The sequence below is a fragment of the Suncus etruscus genome, chromosome 3 (assembly GCF_024139225.1).
Source record: "Suncus etruscus isolate mSunEtr1 chromosome 3, mSunEtr1.pri.cur, whole genome shotgun sequence".
Taxonomy (NCBI): domain Eukaryota; kingdom Metazoa; phylum Chordata; class Mammalia; order Eulipotyphla; family Soricidae; genus Suncus; species Suncus etruscus.
Genome location: NC_064850.1, coordinates 168,933,630 through 168,940,106, shown reverse-complemented (window position 1 = coordinate 168,940,106; position 6,477 = coordinate 168,933,630). Strand labels below are relative to the sequence as shown.

The following is a 6,477-nucleotide window of genomic DNA, read 5'->3' as shown; positions in this document are numbered from 1 at the left end:
GCTCCTAGCCTCTGTCAGTGCTCGTCCTGTGTGCAGCCCCTGCGGCCGGCTCCAAGAGTGTAAGAAGATACCCAGTATCAACCCTAAACAAAGCTGTTCCCCTAATGCCATCCTTTCTTAAACCTCTTCCTTTAATATGTAAAAGCCCACTGAATATGTACTTTTGTCTATCTCTTGACCTTAAGCTTCCTAGTATTGGGAACTGGTTTTAATCAAGAAAGAGGTATTTGTGCTCGCTTCCGCAGCACATATACTAAAATTGGAATGATACAGAAAAGATTAGAATGGCCCCTGCGCAAGGATGACATGCAAATTCGTGAAGCGTTCCATATTTAAAAAAAGAAAGAAAGAGGTGTTCTAGCTTTTTGGGCTCGAGGCAGAGAGTACAAGGTAAAAGGCCACGGACTCCATGATCATCCTTTCCTGGACAGCTTCGTTTATTATTTCTTTCCTGCTACCCTGCTTCTTCAGACCAGGTTGGGTGGAGGTTAGAAATACAGTGCCTGGAGTGATCTTAAAACACATATTTTATTTTGCACAAGAGTGGGCATCTTCCATGAAGGGATTCTCAATCCAGAGTTTTCTTTTCCTTAGATTCTCATGTTCGGAGTACTCATGATTAAAGTTGTGAGCTAATGCCCTTAAATGCTGTTTTTCATATTGATTATGACTTTCTGCATAATATAAGTGCCAATCAGAAATTTTTGCAAGAGTGGAAACATTTCAATATCTCCTTCTCAGACAAAGCTATCCCAGAATCAGATTCTTTTTTGAACACATCCATCTTATGTCTCACTGTAAAACTACTTGTGAAACTTCCCTGCAGAGAAATATTAAATTCATAGAGAAAATGAACAATGCCTGCCAAATACACAAGCTTAGCTATCCATTCCTTGTCCAACTGGGGCTGTACAAAGTCAGAGTTCTGCTCTCACAGGAACTGCACTACTTCTTCCCTCTTGCCAACAAGGCGAGAGAGCACCCTTCCCCTAAACAGCCACTTCACTTCTTCATGGAGAAGATGCTAGCAGTGGGCATCCATACTCTCACCCAGGGTGGTGAATAGCCTGGATTTGATCACAATTGTGAATTTCACAAATTATCTTTACTGTGTCATCTGTCACAGAGATTTGTTCATCGGGGAGTTTTTTTTTAATCCAGTCTATCATACAATGAGTGGATACAATGTACGGGTGTGCAACTTCTGTTTCTTGTGACTACACAAAAACACTGAGCCATGCACAGTGCATCATCTATATATACATCAACACATCAGATTATTATTCTTAGTGAAATGAGTCAGGAGAGGTGTAGATACAGAATAATCATTTGTGGCATGTAAGAATAATAAATGGTAATATGGTAATAATATCTAGAGATAATAGGGATGAGGGACAGGAGGACTAGTCCACGATAGAAAGATTGCCATAAAAAGTGGTGAGTTCAGTTAGAATAAAGAAAGGTACATTATGACATTGATAGTTGAAACTCTGGACAAGAACTCAAGGCTGAAAATGGATAAGTGACATACATGGTACTCTTTAATTAACAATATTGCAAACCACGGTGTCATAAAGGAAATTTTGCATACCTCAGTGTCATAAAGAAAAAGAGATAGAGGGGAAAAAAGCAAAATGCTTGCCATTGACATAAGCAGAGGAAGGTGAAGGGAAAGGAAACAAGGGACATTGGTGGTGGGGAATGTGCACTGGTGAAGGGTGGTGTACATTCTATGATTGAAACTCAAGTATGAATAATTTTGTAATAAATATGCTTAAATAAAAATTATTTTTAAATTTTTTCAGGCACTGTATCCTAATTCCTTTATGATATATCATATCTTTAACTAATAGCATTTTTATTTTGTGTGTATTTTAGTTTGGTTTCTTGCAGCACACACTAAAGTGTCAATAGATTTTTTTTCCTTTCAGTGAAATCACTACTTTTCTCTGGAACACTGTCCTTGCTTTTAAAGATTGTTAAAAGGTTTTTCTCTTTTACCTGTTTCATCTCCATATTGTAGGGTTTCAAATTTTCAGCACATTTTGGTTATCAAGGGAAATGTTCTGAAACATTTTGCTTACTTATTATCAGAAATCAAAGCATTTTTCCTCGAGAAGAGTGTCCACTATCCAGATTTAACAAAGGATCAGTGGATTCAAAAACTGTATTTCGTAGTGGGTGTTACTTCACATCTAAATCAGCTTAATCATAAACTACAGGAAAAAGGAAACACAATTTTTTCGATGGTAGAAGTTATTTCGTTTGAAAACAAATTATCTGTTTTTGCTCAAGATTTTGACAGAGAAACTTTTATTCACTTTCCAAGCCTGTTGAAACATTGCTAAGAAAATGATTCTGATATTGACATTACCTATTTTAAAACAACACTTTAAAATATGAGGGAAGCTTTTCTCAAGAGGTTTCTGGATTTCAGAAACAGCAAAATGACGTTGGCCTTTGTTAAAAAAAAAAAAAAAAAAAAAAAAACCTCTGGATGCCCCAGTAACAGAATTAATTTTTTATCCCTTTAATATTAACATTGGCAACTTTGAAATGCAATTGCTAGATTTAAAAACATAGAACTGTGGAGCTTGAAATTTGAACGTCTTTGTGCTAATTTAGAAAGATTGAAGAAATGCAAATGTGAACTTAGTTCACAGCACAAGTGGTCTACTCTGAAAGACCTGGAGAAGAAAGATATTTTGATTTTTAGCACCTGGAATAGTATTACTGACATATATATATATATATATATATATATATATATATATATATATATATATATATATATATATATATATATATAAAACTAAAAAAACTAGTGTGTGCTGTTCTTTCCTTGTTCATATTTATGTGAACAATCATTTTCAATCATGAATCTTATCAAGAGTAAATTGAGAAATCATCTCATCGATGAGAACCTGGAATCATGCCTAAAATTAAAAACAACAACATACAAACCTGACTTACTCAAACTATCCAAGGAAATGCAAGGCCATTGTTTACATTAGTGTTTGTGACATTTTTTTTTTTTTTTGGTTTTTGGGCCACACACGGTGTTGCTCAGGGGTTACTCCTGGCTGTCTGCTCAGAAACAGCTCCTGGGAGGCACGGGGGACCATATGGGACACCAGGATTCAAACCAACCACCTTTGGTCCTGGATTGGCTGCTTGCAAGGCAAACACCGCTGTGCTATCTCTCCAGGCCCTAGTGTTTGTGACTTTGTCAGTCATTGTCAGGATATAATTTTCTCTACATTGTAAGGCAAATTTTATAAAATTTAATGTTATCAATAAATAATATCGTTTTAAAGTTTTTGTTTTATTAGTTGTGTTATTTGTATCCTCCCGACCTATGTGGATATTTGCATGCAGGATATTCTCAATAAAAACTTATTGAAACTATGGGGCCAGTACAGTGGTGCTAGAGGTAAAGTGTCTGCCTTGCCAGTGTTAGCCTAGGACGAACCATGGTTCGATCCTCCAGCGTCCCATATGGTCCCCCAAGCCAGGAGCAACTTCTGAGTGCAGAGCCAGGAGTAACCACTGAGCATTACTGGGTGTGGCCCCAAAACCAAAATAAATAAATAAATAAACAAAGAAAACTTATTGAAACTAAATACAGTGTACCATCCTATGTATTTTCAGTTTTAAAAATGTGGCTCTTGGGGCCAAAAAGATAGCATGAAGGTAAGGCATTTGTCTCTGATGCAGAAGGTCAGTGTTTCGAATCCCAGCATCCCATATGGTTCCCTGAGCCTGCCAGGAGTGATTTCTGATCATAGAACCAGGAGTAACCCCTGAGTGCTGAAAAAAAAAATGTGGCTCTCAAAATAATTTTCAATCGTGGTTTGAGCGAGATTTGGCTCAGTTGAAAAAAAAAAAAGGTTGCCTATCACTGCCCTAGTACATAAGTATGCACTTGTTTCCCTACAAATAAACTCGGTAAATGGTCAACAAAAGACATGGAATGGAATTTTATTCTGTGCTTGGCAGGAGAACATCACCGATTTACCAAATTTAGTAGAGATTATAAAGCAGAATGATGATTCATTGCAATCTCTCTAAAATATTTTTTCTCTCTCTAAAAATGTCATTCGTTCATGAATAGTTGAAATGATAGTACAGTAGGTAGAGTTAGCTTGCCTTACACATGGCTGACCCAGGTTCAATTCCTGGCATCATATAAGGTCCCATGATTGCCACTTAAAGTGATTTTTCATTGCAGAAACAGAGCAACCCCTGAGAATTACTGAGTGTGGCCTATCCCTCCAAATTAGTTCAACTATATAATTTATTATAATAAATATGGGCTAAGTAATGCATGGTTTTTCAAAAGAGCAATTTCAAGGCCACAGGGAATGTTTTTCAGTAAATAAGAGTAAGAATTTATGTAAGAGTAAAAAAATTTTTATTTCAAAATATAGCTAGTGAGCTTTAACAACACTAATGATGCAGTACTCTATATTATTTTTTCTTATGAATGCTATGAACTTATGAATGAAAAATCAGATATATAGTAGTAAGGGTTGATCAAAGCTTGGCTCTTTGTCTCTCTTTGTCTATGTCCCTGTCACTATCTCTGTCTTTCTGTTTCTCACAAACATACATATATACACTCACTCAAACACACACACACACACACACACAGATTCAAAAAACATCTTCAGAAAGCACTTAATGTTTCAGAAAAAGGCAAATATTTTTTTCCATGTTAAGACAGTTTATTTTTGCATGAGTACTAAAGATGACTACAAACTCTCTTTTTGTTTCTTTGTGTGTTTTCTGCCATAGATGGTGATGCTCATGCTTATGACTTTGCTCAGGCTTATGACTTTGCTCAGGCATCACTTCTGGTGGAGTTCAGGGAAACATATATGATGCCAGGAATTAAACTCAGGTCATTCACATGTGAGGCAAACACCCCACTTGCTTTTCTATTGCTTCAGACTCAGTTCTTTTGTGCAGTGGGAATTTTATAAAATACATTAGGCTAAAAGCAGCCTTACCCTCACACTAAGAATTATGTAGTACTGTGTACTATATGTAGAACTCAAAAGTTTTACTCATTTTTAAGTGGTCATATAAAGACAAATTTTGAAATATTAACATTTCTTGGTGTCTAATATTTGGGGTTGTTTGGGGAGGATGGACAAGTTTAAAGTTCAGACCTTATTTAATTCAGTTGATTATGTGACCGGACTGAAGCAGTGGCAGGGGCAAACAAAAGAATAAAGAGTTAAAAAAAAAAAGTCTTTCAACACATGTTAATCCTGGGTTATTATATTCAGGACCAATTTTAACTTTCTAAAGTGAGCAATTTGAGGAGTAGTTTGTGTGTAAAAAATGATATTTTTCCCTTTCACAAAGTCTCTAAGCTGCAAAATTGAACATTTCTATGAAAATCACATTTTTCAGCATAGTGATGCAGTTGTGAAGGACAGGGCAATTGAGTGCACTGGAAAAAGTTAATGTGTTCTACTGACATTGCTCTCAGAGGCCAATTTAGATCAAACTCTCCACCCCCTCCCCAACTCATCACCCTTTCTCTATAGACGCAGAGACATTTTCTACCATTAAGAAATTCGGGAAAGCATAAATGACCATACATATCCTAATATGAGCTTATGTATGTTTTAGTTAAAATTATTTCTCCCTGTCTCCACTTGTTGATCTGTTCAAAATCCCCCATTAAATCATGTCCACTTTTTTGCTAGCAAGGTAATTTTATACACTGAAGCCATAAATATAAATACAAAGGTAAAAAATGTAGCCTAACTTGTATGTCTTTAATTAAATAAATTATAATTACCATTTAAATTCTTAAATGTTCCTTTTAATAGAAATCAAAAGCTTGGTACTCCAGGGGAGAATAGTAACATGCAATAAAACAAATTGTTAAACATTTTTAAATCAGTTTGCTTGATTTAAAATTTTTTTCACTTATGTATTTTCAATCAATCATGTAATGTCCTTCTCTTTTATATTTTCCTTTATAAAACCAGCTCCTTTTCTTTTTTAATCTATATTTAACTGACAGTCAATAATTGTAATTTCAAAAAACAGTTGGCATTTAATTACATGTTATGATTTTATGTAAATAATTTAATAGAGTTGAGTTGTATTTCCCCAACACAAAATAATATTTTGTAAATGCAAATACATTGTTTATACATTGTGATTTTTCTTATGGCCTATATAGCCAAATTTTTTGTTAAGAGTTTAATTTTTATTCGGTTTTCCTGATTAACATGTCATTTAAATAACAGTATAAATCTATATATTAAACATTTGAATTAGGAAGATTAGTCATATAACATAATAATAAAATCATCATACATAATACAAAACAATTAAAATTGGCTTATTTGATCATTTTAAAAGAAATCTTCTGGTCACATGATTTAGGAAAATGTATACATTTAACATGCTAACTGGTTAACGTGTGAGCAGGAATAAGAGTTCATGAAAAAT

At 34.7% G+C, this 6,477-nt stretch overlaps 1 non-coding gene across 1 annotated transcript; it reads left to right on the top strand.

The window, feature by feature from the left end:
- The first annotated feature begins 229 nt into the window (after positions 1 to 229).
- LOC126005782 (U6 spliceosomal RNA) lies at positions 230 to 336 on the top strand. The gene has a single exon (XR_007494817.1). It is a non-coding gene; the product is annotated as a U6 spliceosomal RNA (small nuclear RNA).
- The last annotated feature ends 6,141 nt before the right edge of the window (positions 337 to 6,477 follow it).